This window comes from Melitaea cinxia, chromosome 3 (genome assembly GCF_905220565.1).
Source record: "Melitaea cinxia chromosome 3, ilMelCinx1.1, whole genome shotgun sequence".
In the NCBI taxonomy this organism is placed as follows: Eukaryota; Metazoa; Arthropoda; class Insecta; order Lepidoptera; family Nymphalidae; genus Melitaea; species Melitaea cinxia.
Genome location: NC_059396.1, coordinates 3,995,926 through 4,022,100, shown reverse-complemented (window position 1 = coordinate 4,022,100; position 26,175 = coordinate 3,995,926). Strand labels below are relative to the sequence as shown.

The window sequence follows — 26,175 nt, the reverse complement described above, 5'->3', positions numbered from 1 at the left end:
TAATAGTCTATCAAAGAGGTTAGAATACTTTTGGAATGGGCAGCAGCGTCTTCGGTGCGACAAATCCAGCACTGCAGTCACTAACCCACCCACCTGCCCCGCGTGGCGACTATTTGCAAAACACATGAGTTTACGCCATTTTTGCGCGAACTTGGGGAGGCCTATGTCCGGGAGTGGACTGCGATAGGCTGAAGTGATTGATTATTATTATATACTTTATTGCACTAAAAATAATGTACAGAAAAATTATACAAAAAGTTGATGGCAAAGGTGGACTTATCTCTAGAAGAGATCTCTTCCAGTCAACCAATGTTCATGAGAGAGAGTGTCATATAGCGGGGAACACAGTGCAAGAATTAATAACGTAATAGCTAAAGAATTGTAATATATTACATACTTACAGGTATAAATACATACACTTACATAGATACATATAGATATAATACATATACATATACACACACACTACTTACATATATATATATATATATATATATATATATATATATATATATATATATATATATGTATATATATATATATATATATATATATATATATATACAGGGTGACTGGTGAATTACTATCAATATTTGAGGACGTGTTAATTGACGATCATATATGACGAAAAAAAATTACATATAAAATAAGTATTCATAAACTTCTAAGTAAAGTTAACCAACAGTTATCTCGTTAATTACGCGTCGTCTGGACGCCCTAGCTGCGCAGTCGTCACAAAGCAGGTGTGTAGGTATAGATACATAAGTTATCGCGCGGTCGTTTACCTACGTCCAAACACCGCCAAGTGTTAACAGGGTAGCAGGCTACTTTTGATAAACCAGTATGATCCATTCCCCGTTCATACTTTAATTTTGGCTTAGGACAGGCAAAAATACCAAGATAAGATTAGGCCGACCCCCTTCCCCTTGATAAATATTCCCCTTGATAATTTGATAAACATTAATTTATTACGTAAGAATCTAAACGAAAAAATGAATACACGTTTGGTTTGTTTCAATGTTAATTTTTATTTGTACTTTAGGTAGGTACTAATAATTTTTATTATTTGGTAGTAATAAACTTTGGTTTTAATTATTGATCTTTATCGACATAAGATTTTCAGTCCAGAGGCTTAACAAAAAAAAAAAACAAATAAAAGAAACTATTCACACTTCAATAATCCATTTATTATTTCAACTACAATATTAATCAACGAAATAACGAATGTTGTTTACGAAAGCAAGTGACAACTAGTCGCCACTCGCGCGGTTGTCCGCGATTTTTCAAGGTATTTTCACTTTGCGCATTTTTGTAATTTTACCTAAGAACTATCGAGACTAAAGACATGATCGATCCCCTCTCCCCCTAAATCGTCTTACGTAATAAATGAACCATACTTATTGTCTTTTACACGATATAACACGAACGGGTCACTTTTAAGTACTCTGCATTTGTGTATTGATAAGCCATACCTAATTACTTATAACAGGTCACATTCATACTTGACATAATAAGTATACGCGTAAGATCGATCACTAGGCGCGCGCGCGGAAAGATGGACGTATTCTAGCGTACAAACCTTATGGCGGCGCTTGCCCAACTGACCTAGTGACCTACTAATCGAATTTAGGGGGGAATTAGAATTGGCGGGGGTTGCGGCGTGCGGCGGCAAGCGGCACAGTACAAGGCCAAGGCCGCACGCACGCACGAAAATTAATATGTCTACATTTCATTTATTTAAATTGAAATTTATGGGAATTTTGTCAAAAATTAAGTACCTATTTTTTTTACATAATTCGAATGAGAATCATGTACCGAGTATCCTCTGTAAATATTGATAGTAATTCACCAGTCACCCTGTATATATATATATATATATATATATATATATATATACACATACATACGTACACACATAAATACAAATATATGATATAATATTATAGGTAATTATATACTTACATATTCATTAAGTAGATGATTGTAAATTGAGTTGAGATATAAAATGCTCCTTTAATTTACGTTTGAAGGAAACAAGGGAAGGACTCTTTTGAATGCTTTCTGGGAGTTTGTTCCACAGTAAAGAGGCGCGTACCGCAAATGAATTTAGTTTAAATTTGGTATTGCACTTTGGTACATCCAGCTTTGGTGTAATGCCAGGGCGCCTGGAACGATTAGGAGAGGGTAGGAAGTGGAAACGGGATCGAAGATAAGAAGGAGAGTTTGGGTTACGTATGATGTTAAAGAGAGTAGAAAGGATATGCATATCACGGCGAAGGCGAATAGGGAGCCATTTGATCTGAGCACGGAAGTGAGAGATACGATCAAACTTTCGTAGGCCAAAAATGAAACGTACTGCGAGATTCTGAAGTCGCTCCAATTTTCTAAGCAGCTCCTCTGTCACATCCAGATAGCATACATCGGCATAGTCAAGGATAGGTAGTAGAAGGGACTGCGCAAGCATATATTTGGTTTTGAAAGGAAGAAAATACTGGAGACGCTTGAGAGAGTGGATCGAGTAATGTATTTTTTTGCTGATTTCATTAACATGAGCTTTCCAAGAAAGGTTGCAGTCCATAATAAGGCCCAAATTTCTAACTTTATCAGCGTAAGGAATTGGGACCCCAGAGTAACAGATTAATGAGTGATAAAGTTTTTAATTTAATTACAAAAAATTATTTAAAATTTCCCAATAATAATAATTTAAGTTTTATAAGAGTCAAAACACGGAGACAGAATTTGTGTGAAAAATATTCAAAATTGGTTGTAACACCTTGCCGTCACGCTCCAGTCTCTACGTGACGGGACAGACGTCACGTTTTCGTTCGTTTATTCAACGTCGCATGTTCTAATAATTGATATTAATTGAACTCGACGCGTTGTTTACGTTCTACACGCGTGGATAATTAGGAACAAAACATCACTACCATTAATATTTTCACCATTGACATATGTCAAACGTGTGGCTGAAATACATAAAAGATTAAATAAAGATAGTTAATGAATGAGCGAATGTATGATTGTATAAATGAATGATGAATATGAATAAGGAATGAATAAGAAATATATAAAGATATAAGTATAAGTAGTACGAATAAGTGTAGGTACATACAATGTAGGTGCTTGTCAGATCTCGATCGAATTTAAATGGAAATAAAAGACAAGCAACAGCTTTCGATTAAAAAAAAAACAATCAAATTTGGTAACACAGATAAAAAATATAGATGAGACCATTCTCCATTTTGAAGGCGATTTATAACTATTATTATGTGCTGTTTTTATAACAAAAATCAATAGATATAATAAAGTCACTTTCCCGATAAAAATAGGAAATATAAAGTATATATCTACTGGATGGTATTTTCTTGGAAAAAAAAGGTGAATGTAAAGTAAGACGTGCCGATAACACAAAGGTGATATCAACTCATCTCACACTCGAAGTGAATGGAGTGTGATGACTTACGCTATAAAATAAATCGGATAAGACGCATTTTCTTCCTTTTATGGGCGATAACTTTTTACAGTATCGAGTGTATAATAAAGAATGTGTAAGAAAGCAGTTAAAGTGATAACACAGCTTATTGTAGGAAATCGTTTTTGTTACTCGACAGTAAGAGTCAATTAACTCAAACAGTCCATTCTTTACAAATTCTTCTATCTATACAAATTTTCTGCAGGTGGGAAAATCTGTTAGGTATAATGTGCTCATTGTAACCAGTAGTTCCCATTTCTGATGTAAATTAAAATAATTATTTTATTATCATATATTTCATATCATAGTCTTTCTCGACAAAATAAAGAATGATTTTATCGATGAAGACTGTAGGCTATATAACATCATATTACCTATTATTACTAGTAGGAGCTGAGCACCAATAACTAACATATAATATGAAAACTTCTATGCGAACAAAGTCGCGGGTAAATAATATAAAGCGGGCAATAATATAAAAAAAGTTAAGAAAGTAGTGAAAGTAAGAAGATAATATTTAATGTCTACTACCGTCCACCGCAGTGGGGGTGACGAACAGGGTATTGAGTTTCTCGTCCGACATCGCAAAGGGAGGATCCTCCGACCAGACGGGTGTTGAGTCTGATGGGCTACTGCCACAAACGGATGTTGTCGGGTTCTTGTATATTCAATCGCTCTGATAGCTTTGATATCGCGATGTAGGACACATCAGTTTTCTGTTGTGTGTATGTCGCGAGATAGATGCCGCCACAGCAGTAATCGCAAGTAAGTAGAGTGGGAGATAAAGGTTCAACTCACCTCTATCTATATGTATTTATATGACAAGAATACTATATATTAAATTTATTTAAGACTCTCATAAAGACAACTTAATTTTTTTTTTATTTTTTTATTATGTCACTAGATCGACAAACAAGCGTACGGCTCACCTGATGGTAAGCGATTACCGTAGCTTATAGGCGCCTGCAACACCAGAAGCATCGCAAGCGCGTTGCCGACACTATCCCCAATCCCCCCAGGAGCATTTATGTATTAAATACAAAAAATGCATTAAATGAAATAGTAGTAAGTAAATACTACTTAATTTTATGCTAGTTCTTTCTTTGTTAAAGCAATATTTGTTATTACAAAACAATAAAAATATAATATTTATTATTATTATTATAAAACTACAAGTAAGATTTTGGCTAGCTCTGATCTTGTTTCTTCAATGTTATTGTATTCTGAATATGTGCAATTAGATTCTTCCTATTCCTAGAAAATTTTCCGGTCCGAAAGCCCACTGTAGTTCACACGCCAACGTAATTTAAACTACGAGTATATTCACATGCATAGCGTATCCTCAATCTGCATAAATGTTTACTGTGCAAACTTGACTTCCGAAAATTTTACAATATATACTTGATTCATGACCTGTAGCGAAACCAAGGCATTATATGTATAATGCTACACATAAAATATAGATACGACCTCTTACCGTATACCGATTACCGTAATACCAGAAGCATTGCAAAAGCGTTGTCAATCCTGCCTCCAACCCTCTTCAGGAGCTCTGGTCACCTTACTCACCACAGGAACACAATGCTTCTTAAAAATAGCATTATTTCGCTGTGATGATTTCCGTATACGTATATTTATTACATTGTAGATAAAGCCTAAAAATAATATTTATAAATACTGTAATAAATTAAGCCAATAACATAAGTAAATTTTATTTATGAGAATCAAGAGTATTTTATCATACATCACATAGTTGGCAACATTGTCTATTAGACCGGGGAAATTGGATTACTAACAACGTTAGTAACATTAGAAGAGCGAGTTACCTCAATTTCATACATGCATTAGCATTAGAGATGTACTAGTTTAGCTGATAATGCTGACTATAGAACGTATATGAACGTGAGACTATGAACGTATCGATATAGTCAACGATTAGTCGATTATAAAATTCATATCTTATAATTATTTCTTCGTATAATTATTTAATTGTGATTACTTATTATTAATTTTAATTGTAAGTTTCATAAATTTACAGGTAATAATAATTATTATTAGCAACTGAAATTTGACTTTAAAGCAGCAACTTCTTCGTACTTTACGTTCAAAATAAAATGGGATTTCTTTAATTATTAGAATTTTAATTAAAGAAGCCATAGCCAAATTTTTAGCTTTTTTTCTGACGGGCTTCATGAAGCCTATTGGTTAATTTGCGATACTTTACATTACAGTTCTACATGACGATAACCTCGTAAAGACGAAAAAAAAGTAAATATATAGACCTGGCTCACGAGATTACCGGCATGTGGAGTGTAGAATCAACAATAATTGTTCCTATTTTTGTGTCGGTCAATGGTCTATTAGCGAAGAGTTTCGACCAACACCTTAAGAAACTCTCGTTTGACTGTTGGATCAAGAGTTGGATTCAAAAGGCGGTGTTGTTTGAAACGGCCCGCATTGTCAGATTCCTCATCCTCGATTCTTAACTACCGACAGCCTTATCCATAACCTGCTATCCTGCATCCTCCGGGGATTGCCGTTTTTATATTTTTTAAATATTTTTTTCAATTTTTTTATAAATATATAAAAAATTTGGTAACAGGGTAACATGTTGAATAAAAGAAATAAATACTTTTTATTGTACACCATAAAGAAACGAATTAAAAATTGATACATAATAATAAAGAATTTCAAAGGCGGTCTCTTACCGCTAAGAGTGATTTCCTCTACACAACCTCTGAGTATAGGACAGGGCGGAAAAAATGAAAAGCGTTAGGGAAGTGTACAGAGTTGAAAAAAAAAAATGGGATGGAACTTACAAACTAAATGATATATAAATTATACACAATAAAGTTAATATATAAATATTATATAATACTTCGAGTCAAGTAAGTTCCCATCCACTTTAGACCATCAGTAATCATTTACAGTTGGAAAGGTAACAGTTTGTTTAGGTGTAATAGTGTAACTCAAAAAAAAGTTACAGTAGTCTGTTGCTAGGCAACCAAACACACAAATAAATAATTATGTGTTTATTTATAGTACATATTGACTTCGAAATAAAAAACACATACGTTATTTGTTTCCCCTATACTTTATTCCTTTGATTTAAAGAAAACAAACGTACAAATACGTATTTAAAAATAATCGTGAATAAAATAAAAAAAAATATATATAATTTCGTTAAATTTCCTGATTTTGTAATGTGAATAACATGTGATTTAAGGAACAAATTTCACCGACATAAGATGTAATATTTTATTAATGAAAATTGTTAACTAATCGAGAGGAGCACCTAAAGTTAATATTGAGTAAAATGATTAAGAAGAGTAGGGAGCTAGGGACGAGGAAGTAAGGGATTGGTGAGATCCGGTTTTATTTTAATTGTAAAAATGTATAATAGATTTATAATGTCTTGTAAACCCGCTTTTATATAAGGGTATTGCTGCTGACGAGATGTGTTTTATTTATCTGTGATGAACTTCAAATTAAGAATAAAGCCCTTATAGTAAAAATTTTAGTGCATTCTAAGCATGTCGGTAATATACTTAAATATAAAAACTTATTAATTTATTTACACTTTCGCACACCAATACAAGGCTTTAACAGTATTACAAATGATATATAAAAATAGAAGGACCTGGGTGACCGAGCTTAGCTCGGTATTCTTAGTAAATCGTGTTTTTTGAAAATCATATTTAAATACGAATTACATATTGATAAAATATGAATAATATTTTTCGATTTTATTTCTTTTAGAAAAAAAAAGAAAAAAAACGATAATCGATCTGGAATACGTGAGGATTCGAACCATGATCTTTTCGGCCGAGCGCGATCGGCCGATTTCCCCTGAGCTATTACAACTTTATTGACAGATGCGAAATTTACCTTCTTATTCTAACGATATTGTAGCCATTTTTTCATTGCCTAAAAATAGGGATAAAACGACATTTTCTAAAAATGAATCCTAGCTAGATTTATTTATCTCCCCCGTAATCCCCTGTATACTAAATTTCATGAAAATCGTTGGAGCCGTTTCCGAGATTCAGATTATATATATATATATATATACAAGAATTGCTCGTTTAATAGTATAAGATTTGCATCAGTTGTAACAGGTAGTATTATCGCTAATACAGCAACCTCTTCCAGGCATCCTCTGGGCAGAGGACTAAATAGAGTGTGGGATGGGGCGCAAAAATGTAATGTAAACATACACATGCACATATTATACACATATAAAATTTGTAATAATTTAATACTATTATATACTTTTATTAAGGTGGGACACAGCAAAAAAACATCTTATACTAGAGATCATATTATCTATCATATCCTCTAGACTTGAGAAGTAGCTCAACCTTACAGGAGTTCACAGCTACATACAGTGGGCTAGCGTGGTTTTTTGCCGTCCGGGGCCTACCAAAAATTTGCCGCCCCTAACAATCCATCTACTTTTTTACCAAATTATTTAAACACACTCGTTGCAAGTACAATTTTCATTACGTTCCTTTACCGACTTCAAAAAAGGAGAGGTTCTAAATTCTACTATTACTACGCGTGCTACATTGCAACAACTGTAAAAATTTATAATATTGTTAATCTGAAATAAATAAATAATAATTATTATTATTGCGGACGCGATTTGGAATGATTTTTTTTGGCAATTGAAAAAATCCTCGTGATTTTGCCACCCCCTTTTCGTGTGTCGTCCGGGGCCATGTCCCCCCGGTACCTCTCAAGCTACGTTACTCTCAAGACGTATTGTGTTCTGTAGTGGGGTAAACAAAGACGGGTCTTTATCGGCAACGCGCTAGCAAAGCTTCTGGTTACTGCAAGCGTAAATATACTAGATTCGCTTACCGTCAGAAGGACTGTACGATTGTTACACGCGCCTGTTTATAGTGGTATATGTTAACATTTTCCTCTTTATATACAACGTGTATTGACAGCAGATCGGTCACTTAATTTCGGTATGGCATCAGTGACTATTCACGTGTCAGAATTATCTTTAAGTTTATCTTATATTGTAACGGTATTGGAGAACACTGTAAGACACGTACATTTCAAAACATAATATAAGTTATTTTATTTGAAGATCCACTGTGTAACAATCATTGCTGATTAACGTTTATACTATTTTTTTATAACAAGATGCTTAACTTTTAATGTCTTAAACATATTACATTATAATGCAATTGGCAGTACTTTTCTTCTGTTTTCGTTTCGCTAAAAGCACAATAATTTTTGATTCTAAGCAATAACGTATAATGCAACGACTAAGTAAATTACATTATACTAAATTAACATACGTTGAACGCTCAGCTTAGGTTCTACAAAGAAATCTACAAAAAAAGGAAAAACCTTCTTTATTTTTATTATAGAACCAAATAGTGGTGAAACGATTAGCAAAAACCAAGAGGACTATTTAGTTATAAACTTAAAAAATAATACAATTTAAAATACAATAACCAACCGAAACCATACACATAATCTAGTCAAAAACAACTTTAAAAATTCATCAACATACGCTACCGACAAAAATTTGTACCTCGCAGTTAATCTCGTTACAGAAAGAGTACCTACATAGGATTGGATGTTGAACAAACAAGCTCAGAGCTCGGAGCGGTCGATGGGCTTAACCGTACCTCTCCTGAGCTCACCCTCGATACTGTGTCTATTTACGTATCCGTAAACAGCGATCTGAAGCGTTTCAACGAAGCATTTTCGATACATAGTGCTTTGTAATGTATTTTCGGTGTCATTTGAAATTACGAAAATTAATAAATATTTTGATACTTGCTTCTGTCATTACAAATAATGATATGAATACGTATAAATGAAGACACAACTATTTTTTTTTGCTATTGTCTTTTCTGGCGTGCATTTAAAAAAATATCTCAAAAAACTTTGCAGTTTCCTAAAAACATTTTATAGCTAAAATTATTCAACATTTTATAGTTCACATTCCATGATTATAATTATTTATGATCTCTTAACAAAAAAATAATCGTCGTCTTACAATAGAGAAGCGTAATTAATGAATGATTTAGTCATAATCATTCTTTGGTTTTGGAGGAAAATCCTAGCAGTAGGAATCTTACAGAATTTGGTAAGTCTTTTGATTTAACCTAAACTATCTAAGCTCAAAATTTGACCGTTAATCGGCATAATTTCATTACAAAATTAATTCGACGGCTCTTAATCTAAAGACTAGCCAAGAATTTTTCTGTTCAATCCAATTAAAACAATATTAAGAATTAATTAAAGTCATAAACACATTGTGGTAATAACGCGGAAATCACGTCACTGAAAGGGTTTGCTTTAATTATTTTCCGGCTGACAGCCTTAACTGTATGTAAATTGATTCATTTAATATCGTCTACAAAGTGTAATTAAATGTAAACACATGACTGCCTTGATTTATTCCACTCTTGTCTTCGCGATTTCAAGATTATTTGAAATGAATAATTCTGACTCAAAATAAAATACATGTCATAATAAAACTTAAAAAACTAAAATAATTTTAAATCATATCTATTATATTTTTTTAAATACGCAAAGTTCTCTTTTTGATTTTAATTCAATAAGAAAATTGTACTCAACGACAAATCAATTTAAAACGCTCGATTCATTTAAATCGACTGAATCTAATCACTTAATTTACTGAATCAAATCGAATTTGAGTTTATCGCACTTTTCAATAAATTTTTCACTTTTTTTTCTGTTTTTTTTTTTAGGATACCGACCGTATCAAAATGTACCTAACCAAGGGTATATAGTATAAGGGTAACCTTTTGACATCATGTCTCTATATATCTATCTGTCACACTATATGCTTAGAACTTTCACTTCTTATATTGGATTGAGTAGATTGGCTTATTAAAGCAGACGGTGGGATGGACAGGGGTAGTCTGGAAGAAATCGCTAATTAACGATAAGACTGCTTTTAGTTATTTATTTATTTTTATTTTTTATTTATTTATTCTTAATGTACACCGAAATATAGACGCACATAAAGAAATATACAATACAAGATGTACAAAGGCGACCTTATCGCTAAATAGTGATTTCTTCCAGATAACCTTTGGGTACTGGACACGATACAGTAGCAGCGGTTAGAAGTGCTTTTGTATTGTTTATTTTGTTTCGACTGTATAATTAAAAAAATTGTGTCAATTTTTTAGTAATTCGTGTACAATAAAGTGTATATTCTCTCTTTTTCTGTAAAACAGACAGTTTTACTGTGGTAAGGCACAGCAGGAAATATCCTGCTGAAAACCTTTAACAGCCCGACTGGGGAAGTACCTCAACATTATTAACCTCAACCTTATTAGTATTATTATATATATTTTTTATACTATATGACTCTTGGAGAGAGTTGGTAGTAAGTTCGACAAAGTGTTTGCGTGTTGCCGGTGTGGCAGGCTTTTGCGTCAATCTTAATAGCAACATAAACGTTTACCATCAGTGTTCCGTACACTTGTTTGCCGCTCTAGTCGTATAAAATACAGGCTATATATTCTAGGATTAATTTAAAAAATCTTTCCAGCGATGTTCAAGTGAACGGAGTCGGGAAAAATCCTTGACTTGAAATAATTTTCAATGTGTAATTCAGTCGCGTAGCGGTAACAGCTTGAACATTTCCTAATGAGATATTTTAATAATTAATACTTTCGATGTCAGTTTTTATTTTTAATTACCAAAATGTAGTACATTTTTAAACAGTTTATTGTGAGAAGCTTTTAGGGTTATATAGTCATAATTTTATATCTAAAAATTTATCTCTCTCACCAAGATTTAGTTTTTACTATACTTAATACGAGTAATATAAAGAAAATTTACTAAAATAAATTAAAAGAAAATGAAATACAAAAATATTAATATTTAGTAATAAAAGATGTCAATCACACTGAATAATAAAAATAAAATATCTTATTACGGGCAGCTACGGAACTATAGACTACTTGTGACATAAAGGCTTGACCAATTTCTAGAAAATATGTCCTACTCAAACAAACAGAATACAATATTACGTTATTTGTACACCGTTTCGTCACAGGTAACCATAACACTAAATAATTTACTTCTTCCCTATGAAGCGGTAGGTTCGTTATATCATCAAAGAAAATATTTTAACAAGCTCTCTTATTTACAAATGCAAACTATAAAACACATATATAAACTAACTAACTATAACTTTTTTAATAATTTTTGATAATCCAAGTATTATTGAATTGACATTCCATTTGATAATGATTAATTACTTTTATATTAGTCAGAAATCTGCTGTTATTATTTATTATTGTTAATTTCAGACCAGATGATGCGTTATAATTGTTGTTAGTAATTGTTTTTTGAAAATTGTGTCTCGTTTGGTAATTATCTCTTGTGAAATTTTTGTTTTGTTAATTTATTACTGTCTTTACTTTTAAATATTATAACTATAGTATAATAATAAATTGTTCGCTCAAGTGCATGCAGTTTGCGCCTGTAATTGAGGATACACTTGGCCGAATAACTGAGCTTGCCTCTTAATATTGTATTAGTGTATTTCTTGTTGGCGCAACAAATATATATATATTGTTTTCTAATGTTTACGCGAATTTTACTCATTTAATAAAACACTTTTTTGACACAGGACTGTCCTCCCGTGACCATGGTTGCTGTAAAGTATCCGAAACGTTGGGAATCAAAAGTTAACAATAAACCGCGATAAAATCCGAAAAAAGTGTTTTATTAAATATATATATATAAAATAATCTTACACTATATCAAGCAATCTCTGTGATAACATACCTACATCAGTTTTACTTTGTCTAAATAAACTTTACGTAGGGCTAATTAATAATTGTAAGATGTAGCGGTGTATGTATTAACACCGATGGACGGAGGTTAGATTTCCACTCGAGGTATATATTTGTATTTTGTACAACTATTTGGTAATTGTGTGATATGTCCTCGTAGGTCTCTTTCACCATGTCTCGGTCAATATGTCACGCTGTCAGTCCTAATTGCGATCATGAACAACAGCAACACATCATTACTCATAAAATTATTACCAGTCAATTGTGACGTAGGATAGTTTGTTACGCTCCAACCCTTCTCGTGTATTGTGGAGAAGCTTTTATCCAACCGCGTGATTCGTTTGCAGGTTGATTCAGTTCAATTCTAGGCAAATTAATTATTTACATTATCTTTTTTTTGTGAAATGTAGAATTTTATAACACAGGGCAAGTACTTTATGACAATATTCCTTTGAACAGGCTTACCAGCTTCAATGTTAAGAGCTGTTCTGATAATCTTTTTGATGTGATAAATCCTTAAGTTAACATGACAAAAGAACTCTTAGTAAAGCTTAAAGTTTAAGAGTATATTTAACATACAGGTCATGACATGGTCAAATGCATATTTTACGATTCTATAAAGGAAATACAGACAAACATTCATTTTTATACATATAATTATATATACATAGATGATACAGTATGTATATATAAGAAAGGAGTTCTAATTGTCAAAATCCAACCGATATCAAATCTGAATCAGCGGTAAGACAAGTTTAAAATACAAGAACGCCTCGAAGGCTCCCACGCCTTGTTACTTCTATATGATATTAATACACGGCCAGCCTTATAGAATTTCAAAAATTAAAACACCTTCTCAAAATGTTAATGATGGAGTTTCTCTTATTTTCGGCGAGTCAACTTTTATTAAAGCACAGAGAGATAAAAATAAAGCGATTCAATAGTACAAAAAACGAACTCATTCGTTACTAATCTAGTGAACCAAATTTTTGATATTAACACATGTTTAGATGCTAAATTTCTTGGTAGACAAATTTAGTTTTGACTTGTTACAGCCTATATTACAAACTTGAATTTAGTTAATTATTTTCTGCATTTTGTGGCAAATTATTTTCTCAACGAAAATGATATTATATATGATGTATTAACAACTATAAGCTGCAAAATATTAGAAAGATAGTCAAATTAGATCACTCTTATATATTGATGATGAAAGACCTGATGAACTATTGGTAGTTTGGTTTCCGTTCGAAACCTATTTTAGTATTTTCCGAAATTTGTCTTTGATATACCTACTTGATTAAAAATAGCAGCATTTCACACGTGTTAACTCATTTACGAACGGCATTCACAAACGGTTTGTTAGTTTTAGAAATAAGATAACAGCCGTTTATTCAACATATATCAACGCTTACATAATATCGCTATCGCTAATAAACATACTAAAAAAATTATATTATCCCTAACTATATTTTATTTGTCTTACAAAAACATAATCTCGACGGTGAAAGTTTCAACAATGTTCTGCTAATCTGATACACGTGTACATTAAATGGCAAGTAATGGTGTGCGAATGGTGTGTAATGTTCCCAACCGCACTCCAACCTTGAGATCCGTACAACCTGCGCCTGCCCTTTCATACAAGTAATAACGGTAACCACATAACTTACTCTAGAAATACAGGAACAAGTTTCTGTAATAAGTAGACTTAACATAAAATATCCAAAGTAAAACGAAAAACTACAAATATGGAAAGTTAAAATCACAAATGTTTAAATAGTTTGATTAATTACTTGTTTCTACTCGCAATTAAATTTACAGTAAGTAGTCAATGCAAAAAAAAAACTATCTCTATTAGGTAAAAAACTAATGAATGAATAAACAACTCACAATCAAAAGCCCTCATTGCGATTTACTCCTGTGTCGGGGATCCGGAAACACAATACACAAGCATAAACTAGTAGACGAGACGTGACAAACTTCTGTATGGGCAATATAGTATGCCATGTGCGGGTATCGAACATCCAGCTCTAAGACCATTGCGCTAACGCGTCGTCAAAAAAAAGCCGTTAATAAAAATAAGCTGAAGACTTTTAACTGATGTAGGACACAGCAGCACATTTTCTGCTCAAAACCTGGAGCAGCTTGAGGAGTTATCTTACAGAAGATAACAGCTAAATAATATTGCTGTCAAGCATTGTTGTGTTCCTGTTAGGGAGTAAGGTAAATAGAGCTCCGCTTCTAGTGTTGCAGACGTCTAAACGGTAATCGCTTACCATCAGGTGAACCGTGCGCTTGTTTACTGACCTAGTTGTATGTGTAAAAAAAATAAAGAAAGCGGATATGCAACGAATAATGAAAAATTTTACAAAGATGATTGTTAACAAGAAGAAGTACAATAATTCTGAAATATATGCCTTTACACTTAACTGGATGGAAATTAGGGTAAAATATGAATTTTAAATAATTGAGAAGGTAAAGTGGACCTTTACAACAGGTCTAATAATTATATTGGAACGCGTGCGAACAAAAGGTCAACAACAGTGCGTGTGTGGTAACAAACCTGACCACTTCATCGGGTCTAAATTGAACTGTTGTTATTCATAATTTTTATTTATTTTATTTTTATTTTGTTTAGATACATAACTTCTCACATAAAATATAATATAACAATGACTAAAAACCAAAATAGTATTACATAGTTTGGGCTTAAATATAGGGAATCCTAAACAATTTTTAATATTATATCAAAAATCGACCGTTCCAGCGGGGATCGAACCTGTACCTCTGACTGACCGTGTCGATGCTTTAGCCAATTAAGCTATGGAACGATGTACGTGCTAGACCGAAATTTTTGATATGATGATTTTATATTTGGTTTTAAGCGATGCCGTCTATAGTGAGTTCTTTATAGAACTTGTAACTATTCAAAGTTATTATAAGTATTACTATAAAATTAAGTGCATAGTTTAGGAACGGGTGCGGCGATTGGGCACTCTAAAATATAAAGCATTGACTAAGTCGTTACAATCAATATGTCCAACTAATAATAAACATAATTAAATTGTTACATTTTATACAATAAATTTTAATAATAAATACAAACCGGGTTAAGGATTAAGCCCCAATTGAAAAACCAAACGTCCGGGGACTAGGGACGAAAAAACTAATGGATTATACTAGGGAGTCATTCAATACCTCTTTCTTCATATGACTGGTGATTAATCATCACGGAAACTCTAGCTGCGTCAGATGCTGAAGGTGGTTAACCGGGATCAAACCGTTGGCAGATATTACGATAGACGATGTAAACTAACTCCACACCCTACTTAAGCGCGAAATATACAATACGCGCTTTACTTAACCACACTAATTTCTCGTAAATTATTTACGAGAAGATTTTTTTCCTCATAATCGAACAACTCCCTAATAAATATAAACTTTTCAACAATTTTCTATAATTACACGAAGATAATTTATCTACGTTAAAACAAAATACTTTTATAAGTATAATAAACATAATAAAGGTTAGACCTGTTTCTCCGCCAGTTCGTGATGTAACATTGGTTTTAATATTTTAAACTTACCCCAACTATAGTACGCGAACTCACTTTACATTCGAATGAAGTTTGGAACAGTAATTCAAAACATATAAATATATTTCTGATATCGAAATAATTGATTTATTAGCAATATAACCGTTTATTATAAATACACAATCTGTTAGCACTTTTTTTCTTAGCCTCCTTGCAGGCGTGCAAGCTTTTATTGTAAAAAATTTAAAAAAAAATCATCCTTCATATTCAAGGAGCTTCTATAATAATTTCCTGACATAATAAAAAAACAAGTCATTTCGTCAATTATAACTAACGACAATAATATTCGTTCTCGCTATATTTTGCTATCATCCGTACATCTAAAACGTTAACGTTCAAATAATATTTTAATCGTTCAAATAATGTTCTAATATAACTGTATTCAAAGAAGACTTTCAAATGATATTTAATTTATAGTTTGATATTCATTCTGTATAAAAATGTGTATTTTATAGCATATCGTACTTTCTATTCTGTGAGATTAAAGCACTGTCTCCTTGAAATGTGCAATTAATAGATATTATTTGGTAGTTGTCTAATCTACTTGATACAAAAATTTCCTTGTTGTATCGGCAAAATTTTTCAATTTGACAATTGTCAGATTGAGCTATTGCTAAAGTGGTTTAAGTGTGAAATCATAAAATAAGTTGTTCCTGTCAATATTTGACACTTTATGATAGTGCCACACCGGGAAAACACTCATACATACATACAGGCCATGACAGAAAAAAGTGTTCACTTATTAAATTATAAACGTAAAAACATAACAGAAATAGGTATTATATTTTTTCAAAAGTGATCACATTTCGAATACCAGTAGTAATTATTTCGAACAGAAATGTGTAACACGAATATGGAAGTTGTAATGAATTATGAAAAGTTTAGAAACACCGGATCCTTCAGCTAACGACCTGCGAGTACCTGTAACATTCCTATCTTTACATACAATTGTATTATTGCTTTAGAATAAAGTCCATGGTTTATATTGCTTTAATTTAGATTAACTTTTACTGTGGTAGGGTACAGCGGGGTATTATATCCAGCTGAACATTTAGACGTCTGGGGAAATGCCTCAACGTTACAGAAGATCACAGCTATATAACACTACTCTAAGAAGTCTTGTGTTTTTGTGGTGAGTGAGACAGCCAGAGCTCCTGCAACGCGCTTGCGATGTCGTGTTGCGATGTGTGTGTGATCGCTTCGCCAACGCGTCGTCAAAGTATGACATATCTTCACATGTAACAGTGGATAAGTGGGTTTCACAAAAGTTGTTCAGCACGTCAAAAGTATTTTAAATTCTTATCAGTGGCAAATTATAATTTCGTAAATTTTTATGTATTTATATGTATTACTATGATTTAAAACCAAGGAATCATTAGTGGACGAATCTTGAATCTGTAAAGCCTGGATTTCAAATAACACTTTTTTCGCGATTCTGCGATTTAACTTAGCTATTGAATACCGTGTTCACGATAACATGAATAGCTCTGAAAGCATTCAAGTATTATGTAAGCAGGCTTAAAGACGAAGGCTTAATGTTTATTTTTACCTTTACTGACAAAAGAAGCGAGGAAAGACCATAAATATTACGCAAGGGAAAAGGAAAGAACTTCTTTAATCCTTGGATTAATTTCATCTTTCACACGTTTTTATGTAATATTCATTTAAAGTCCTAGTTATGGTTTATTTAAACTATATGAGATGATGATTAAAGCTTAATAACTTTGAAAAAAAATTGTACAAAACATGATTTTAATGGAATAAGAGATATTATTTACTATTCAAAAACCTTAACCAGACATCAATAATTGTGTTTGTTCGCAAACGAAAAAAAAACCGACTTCAATTATATCGACGAGTAATACAACGTAGATCGACGAAAAAATAGTCAAGTAACTACGCGTTATCAAAGATTACTCAAAAAGTAGTTATCAGATCTCAATAAAATTTCAATGTGACCACATGACAAACATCAGCTTTCGATTAAATTAAAAATTATTAAAATCGGTACACCCAGTAAAAAGTTATTGCGGATTTTCAAGAGTTTCCCTAGGTTTCTCTGGGACCCCATCATCAGATCCTGGTTTTCTTATCATGGTACTAAATAAGGGATATCTCCTTTCCAACAAAAAAAAGAATTATCAAAATCGGTACATCCAGTAGAAAGTTATGCGGTATAATACAACATAGGTCGACGAAAAAAGCGTCAAGTACCAACGCATTATTAGATATAGCTCGAAAAGTAGTTATTAGATCTCAAATAAATTTAACTGGGACGAATTGACACACACCTCCTTTCGATTAAAAAAAAATTGTCGATATCGGTCCACACGGTCAAAAGTTCTGATGTAACATACATAAAAAAAATACAGTCGAATTGAGAACCTCCTCCTTTTTTGGGAGTCGGTTAAAAAATATATAACAGAATATTTAATTCCTGTTTTGTAGATATCATTTTCTTTTCATATCGGGAAACACCTTTTGCAAAAATACATAATCAAGCTTGAATTTTAGGCCATCGTGAAAAGGGGGATATTGTTTGAAAAAGTTAAATTAACCTTAGCGGTGAGGTCCGAGGCGTGGCGACGAGTTTGTTCTTCTAAGACTGACCGCACGTTATTAGAATTGTCTGTTAAATAATTTCTAAAAAAATTAGTAGCGATATTTACTTCAACACTATTCGTCACATCTCGTAGAAAAAGGTTTTGTGATATTTATTTACTTGTTATTCATTAAATTTTGACGACGCGATAGTTACAGCACTGTTATATGTTCTAGCGGTTGCGCCGTTCGATCCATGTAGATACATGGCATATATTTGTATTAGCCATACAGATGCTTACGGTGGTCTGGGTCTTGCATTTAGAATTAATTTACACAATAGTACAAATAAAACAGTAAAATAAATAGAAATATAAACGTCACGTTTAAACGTCGTTACTTTATGTTATTTTGTACCAATCTTAACCTGACAATAACAAATTCAAAAAATGTAATTTGGAACATTCGTCCGGAACTTATGCGCGTATACCTACACGAATTTCAATGAATAATTTGTATATATGTAGACAATTTAACTCTCATAAATTATTTCGTTAATTAGTCAGCTAAGTGTCCTCCAAAATACATTTTTTTTTTACATTTACCTTCAAACATCTCTTACATTTACGTTCTAGTTCTCTTATTATTAAGTCTAAGATATCTTTCTTTTTTATTTGAACTGTGACATTCATAAATATTGTCTTAGCAAGATAGCTTTAAAGAAATGGACATCTCTTCAATTGGAATGATTTTAATTATAATAAGTATATCTAACAATGTCCGGTCACACTTAACGGCACTGAACGTAAATTGCAGGAAAATTTTGTATCAAGTTATCTTTACCAATTTTGAAAATCAACAACCAAAACATACTAACTTTAAATTTAAAATTATAAAGGACTCTGTCCAATTGGAAGTATCATACTGTGAACATGCTGTAATTATATTTAACATGAATGTTCACGAAATCGGCAGGAATTACTATTATATATAAACACACACACACACACACACACACAGACTGTCGTCTGTTCCTATGGTAGGCAATTTTAATATTAAGATAAAAGCCAGCTAGCAGCTAGGCAGCTGCTCCAATGCGGGTTGGCGGATATATTATATCCACACTGAGAGGGGGAGGCATCGAACCCAGAACACCTAGAGCAAAAGACCAAGTCACTGTACGCTGCGCTGATGAGCTGTTAAATATACTTTATTGCATTGAAAAAAAACTACATAAAAAAGTATAACATAATCACAAGTTTTATGGCAACATATATCGTTTTCAGTCCTAAAACGTCACGGTTTTGTTCTAAGCTTAATTACTTTTGAAACTCGTGTTAAATTCAAAGCACTTGAATAATAATCAAGGCGTTGAAAACGTGCTTCGCCTTAGCGAAACAAAACGCAACGCTGGAAGGCTTAAAACTACCTTTTATGTTTCCAAAAGAACCATAATCTAATTAATTATCTTGCTGTGTTAAAGTGCTACTATAATCATGGTAAGGATGATCATAGGAGGTCTGAAGAATTTATATCATGTGCCTAGCCAGAATTTTGTACAGGCCAGGCAGAGGTATGAATGCTCAATAAGTGCATAATACAAAATTGAAAATAATATACAGAATTTTTAATCCTGTTATTAACTTCAAGCCAGCCCCAAACGCCCCAAGTTGCCCCACTGTGGGTACGCCCATGGTCAGTATGATATGCTCGTACCAGCACTGGAAAAGATATTCTGTGTCATAAGTAGTATAATAAGTATAACTTGTCTTTTTGTCAAAGCATTTTTAAAAAAGATTTTCAATTCACCTTTCTGATGTTTATAAATTATCTTATAACTGAAATAATAGAAGATTTTTTTGGTGTTGTTTAAAAACTGTATTTTATTATCAAACATTTTATCTGATATTAACCGTAAACAAACTCTTATGAACTCAAACACCCCCTTTGATAGAAATATCGGCACCCAAACCGGAACCTTATTGAACCGATAAGAAGCAGTGGTGTAGCAAGCAATAAAAATGATTTAATGAGTTCTAAGTAGCGACATATTTATCGTTATGAAGAATAATGATTGTTATAGTGCACCAATGTATGGGATACAAAAAAAACTAACAGAACTAAATCTAGGTCTGCTTTGGAAGGACTTTTTCATTAATCAAACATCGGGGTCGCTTTTACGAATGAGCCCGATTCTAAAATTTAAAAAAGGAACACCAAAAAATTTTCGATTGTTATGTTTTTTTTTATCTGGGTTGTATTCAGTTTTTTCCCCTACAATATTTCTCCAAACAGAATTAAATTTTTTTATGAATATTTAGAAATACGACATTCATATTTGTTCACATTTTTTATGTTACTCTTAGATTATGTCTTAATATTTTGTTTGTAATTGGATTATATTTCCCCTGTCTTACCTATTTTTCTAAAATTTAATTGATTTTATTTTCTTTTCTGACAATTAAAAAATTATAAAGAATTCACAATGTTGTTTGCGCGTAAGTATTATTTAGCTATTGCTACAATTAGTTAAAATTAAATTTATTTTGGTCTAGCAGTAAATTCTACAGTATTTTTAAAGAAGGAAAATAATTTCAACTAATAATAATATTCTCTATTTAAATATAGACTGATAACACACGACGATTTTATCCGTCGAACAGTCACAGATGAACTTTAATCAATTATCCTTTCTTTTTTTACAAAATTTACTTTTTTTAAGTGACAAATAAACGGTTTGTACGATGGTGACAGATACAGTTGCTTAAAAATGCCAGCGACATCAGGAGCATAGCCGACCCTTTCTCCGATTTTCCCCAGGAGCTTTGGCTACCTTATTCACCACAGGAATACAATACTCCTTGAGAGAAGTGTTCTTTAACTGTGATCGTATGTAAGGTCGACATACCTACCCAGTCGGACTACCACCAATAATGAGCAAGTTGTTATATTTCCTGTTGTGCTTCTGAAATTTTCAAGTATCAAGATCTGTAACAAAATAAAATGTAAATATGTCTTAATGATAGTCATTTAAATTAAACTAAATATATTATGTATACGACCGAGATAAATCTATAGCAACATATTAGGTGTATAATAGTTTATTTAGGAATCCTAATCACACAGGAACTCACATAAGAATATCCAAAATATTTATACATCCTCTAAATTCAAATAAAATATGATAATAAGTATTTGCTTCGGAATGTACACAGATCCATCTTTGAGTTATAATATTTGAATATATATTATATATAAGGGCGAGTCATATCTTTTAATTTTCCGCACGACAGAGTTTTGTTTCTTCGTTATTATTATGTAATGTATTCGAACCACTCCTTTGAATAAGATATATAAATAAACAATAAGGCTATTGATCTTCTGCAATAAATTGTAGCTTGATGTTTTACATAACAAATATCAAAATGTGTATAACAAACATTGACATGTAAAAGACATAATTGCCTCCACTGGTGACAAGCGAGCTGGTGATTTTTTTTCCCAGAGAATCGGCATAGCAATTCCACGCGAACATAATTTGTAAAATGTATCTGTATCTGTAAATATTTAATTCTTAAGTTATAAATTGTAAATATGTATAATTTTTAATAAACTTTTACTTAATTTATAGCGTAAAAAATGATACATGTCATGTAGGCTCTTCTCAGCTAAATTTGCATCTGAGTCATGATTATGGATTGCTCCTGAACTTTTAAAATAAAAAATATATTTAGTAAATCAGAAACGAAATTTACGTATTTTGAACAAAATCCACAAGGCTTAAGTCATAGCTAATTTTAAAAAAATAACGAAATTCTACTTCAAGTAAATAATATTATAATCAAAGCAAAATAAACTTTATGACTAATTGGATCAACAAATAATTAAAAGTAATCAAAATTTTAAAAATATATATGAAAATAGTAACATTGGCTGCCCAACAAACATTTACGACGTTGAGTAGACGTTTTGGTGACAACTTAATGTTATTTAGTATAATCGTATAAACGACATTAGAACGTTTACTCGACGGCATTAGGGCCCATTTTATTCAACTTAAGGCGCTAAGAGTTTCGTGTAACAGTCATATAAATACCTATATAGTCGCATAGGAGTCATATACACGTTGGCGATTTGACTACATGTCATGTAATGATAGCTGTCGCGGCGTGTATTCGACTTCGTGTCGAGTAATGGCACACAATATGACGTTTATCTAACGTATTCGTTGTATTATTGTCATTTAAAGATGATACTTTTATATTGAACGAATGAAAAATTGTAACAGATTATAAACATAACACACACTAATTGAATATGGCAGTTTTTTTGACAGCTGAGTTAAAATATTGTATTTTTTACCTTGTTGAGGTGATAAAACCATTTCATCAGTTACAAACCATTGTGCAATCAAATTTACTGATTAATGTGAGGTAACTTTGTAACAAATTTTTCATGCGCTTTTAAAATTTTAATGTTTTCGTATATTTTTATTAATAATTTATTAAGTGACTGCGTTATACGACAACTATATAACTTCCCGACGTATATACTGCGTACATATTGTAAATGTGTACGCCATGACAGTTGATTTAGGGATCAATAATAAAATAATAAACGCCTAGCTAACTTATTTCAAATAATTTATATTTTCAGAACAGAAGAATTTACGAGACATATAACTTAGTTAAGTCTGAATAATACTTTTTTTTTAGATATACCCCACAATTATGATCCATATTTATGTGGATGTTGATAAGTTTTTATCGAAGATGGACTTCATCGAAATGATATGCGCACATTTGAAATGGCCGTGGTCATTATCATTTTTGTAATACTTTAGGATGTATACAAGTTACACTAGTACACTTATTCGACTTATATATAATGGTTACAAGTACTACGTGTAAACAATTACTATTCGTTTAGCAGATGTTTAAAAGGTAATATGACTATGATAATATGACAAAATTAATAGTATTATGACGTTTACACTACGAAAACGTTTACACGACGAAAAGTTGTATATGAAAGTTTTATAGATGTCTTCATAGACGCTATTATATGACGATTGTAAAGAAATGTCGAAATAACGTCTATACGACAATGTTATACGACAAAAAATCTATACGTCTATTTGGACACATAATGCACCATAACATGACGTAGAGTTAAAAAAATACTGTAATATAACTTTAATAAGACTCAAAGTCATATAATTGTTTGATTATATGACAAAAATGTTTGTTGGGTGCTGTCCTATTGAGAAATTTATTTTTCATACTCTAGAAGGCAAATATTTTTCATGAATTATATTTTAACTATAATCACCGAAATATCCTATTATCCATTTCGTGTCTATCATTACGCTATACATATTTAAAAACCGCGTGTATTTTAACTTAAAATCGATTTTGAGATGCGTAAGAAAATTATATACGAATACATAGGAGTTCTATGAATAATTTTACATTTACGGTACCTATGTACGTACCACGAATGTCATTTTGAAACTCCCACTATTTCGACTCACGTGATCATGGCGTATCCCAGAAAAATCACGGTAAGTCCACACGCATTCACACACGCATGCACAAACGCACGCAAGTACACTCATTTTTCACACATACGTTCATTTTTTTATATGTAACACACACAATAACTGAAGAACTACTCAAGACACGAAAACTTTTAGACATTAAAGAAGGTGGACTTGACAAATGATTCGCGTTTCCTGTGGAAATTGGTATCATAACAATGCCTCCATTCCTACCGAGTTCAACCTAATCGTTATTTATTCTGTCCTTTGTACCACTACCAGGTCGTTTACCCTTTATGGGGATTTGAAAAAATAAGCAGGTTGGTAGATTTTTTATAGATGAACAGTTGCAGAAAAAGATTGATCGAATACTCTTAAAGGTGATTGTTAGTTGTGATGTGTTAGTTGTAGGTGTGAGGTTAAGCCAATTTACTAACATTTTTCAATTTTCATTTATTCTTTTAATGTAAATACGCGCTATCAAAGATTACTCAAAAAGTAGTCATCAAATTTCAAAGAACAAGACAAGTATCCGCTTTCGATTAAAACAAGAATCATTAAAATTATTTATAAAGAATAAACTGCTACCCTAATGGATAATACAGCTCACTCGATGATATTCACTGAAGTAGTTTTAATAACTTCAGATAGATGGCGTTGCGACAAAGTACGCACCGTCTTAAAATACACATCATCAAAGAATCAAAAATGAAGAGTCAAAAGTACTCATTATATCTCGATCATATCTAAATGGATCACATGACAAGTATTAGCTTTTTATTTTTAAAAGAAACACGAAAATCGGTGCAGCCAGTAAAAAGTTATGAGGTATATAATACAAAAAATAGTTAAATAAATACGCGTTATTAAAGATTACTCAAAAAGTTGTCTTCAGATTTCGATCAAATCGAGTATTGTAACTAACATTGTGACACAAGAATTTTATATATAAGGTTTCTCACAGAATTTATATTTTAATAAATATTCTTAGTTCAATCACAATAAAATATAGCCTATGTCACTCCTGAATAGTGTAGCTTTCTGTTACTGAAAGAAGTTTCGTGATCGGATCAGTATTTTCGAAGATTAGAAGTTAGAAACTATCTCTTTATAATATTAGTATAAATAACTCAAAAAGTACTTGTCAGATCTCAATTAAATTTAAAGAGGACCTCATGATATGCAACCCCTTTTAATAAAAAAATTATCGAAATCGGTCCATCCAGGCAAAATTTCTGAGGAAACTTACATGAAAAAAAAAAACCACAAGATTTGAGAACCTCCTTCTTTTTTGGAAGAAAGTCAGTTAAAAATAAAAAAGTTTCAGCGGTGCTGCTATTGGAACACCGACCAAAACCTAGGTATACAGTAATCCCCAACAACGCACCATCAGATTTACAACACACATGCATAACATAAAAATAGCACATAAATAAACGTAAACATATATTTTGTAACATCCGTCATTTCAACCAACCAATTTTCCAACCTTTAAATCAACTATTTTCAATAAAAGCATGACGAATACAAAATAAAATAACCAACAGTGAGCACAAAAGAACCACATCCGAATCCGCTTCCGTCGAATTCGGCTAAAAGTCGAACCGGTCAGATTTCACATTAAAAAATGAAATGGCATCAGGTCAACTGACCCTCGTCATGATCAACAATGTGACTCGTTCCGTGATTAATTATTCACGTACTAATGGTGTTTGTCATAATACGATCCCGCTTTAGGGTTCCGTGTGTTAAGCATCTCAGTATTTCGCTTTCCAGGTAAAAGGTTTTCAGTGAAATCCTTTTATACATTTTATTTTCTTTAGCTTTCAGTAACGTTTCAAGGATTATGCCGAAGAGGGGAGGAAAGTTTCGTGTGAAGATTCTCAACAACCTTTTGTACTTATTTGTTAGACATACACAAATGAATATACTTATATGAAATATAAATATGAGTGAATTTGCTCACGTATTTGTAAATATTTATAAATCTCCTGTTTTACACATTGATCAGACAAATTCAAAATATTTCATCGTAGCCTAAAAACCAAAAATAACAATAATGTTATATAATATCTATTGGATGTATACATATTTATACCACAAACAACATGGATTTTCACCCATGTCTTTTTAAACAACTTTTTTGTTAATTAACTTCAAAATATGAGGAGGTTATTAATTCGACAATATTTTTCTATGTATGTTTAATCAGAACTTTTT

At 31.9% G+C, this 26,175-nt stretch overlaps 2 long non-coding RNA genes across 2 annotated transcripts; one reads left to right on the top strand and one right to left on the bottom strand.

Moving 5' to 3' along the window:
* The first annotated feature begins 557 nt into the window (after positions 1-557).
* Positions 558-25,243, top strand: LOC123669073. The gene is made up of 4 exons (XR_006745684.1): positions 558-841; positions 14,231-14,239; positions 15,812-15,815; positions 25,233-25,243. It is a non-coding gene; the product is annotated as an uncharacterized LOC123669073 (long non-coding RNA).
* Positions 2,126-6,831, bottom strand: LOC123669064. The gene is made up of 3 exons (XR_006745679.1): positions 6,818-6,831; positions 4,550-4,551; positions 2,126-2,452 (listed from the first exon to the last, which is right to left on the bottom strand). It is a non-coding gene; the product is annotated as an uncharacterized LOC123669064 (long non-coding RNA).
* Positions 25,244-26,175: the final 932 nt, after the last annotated feature.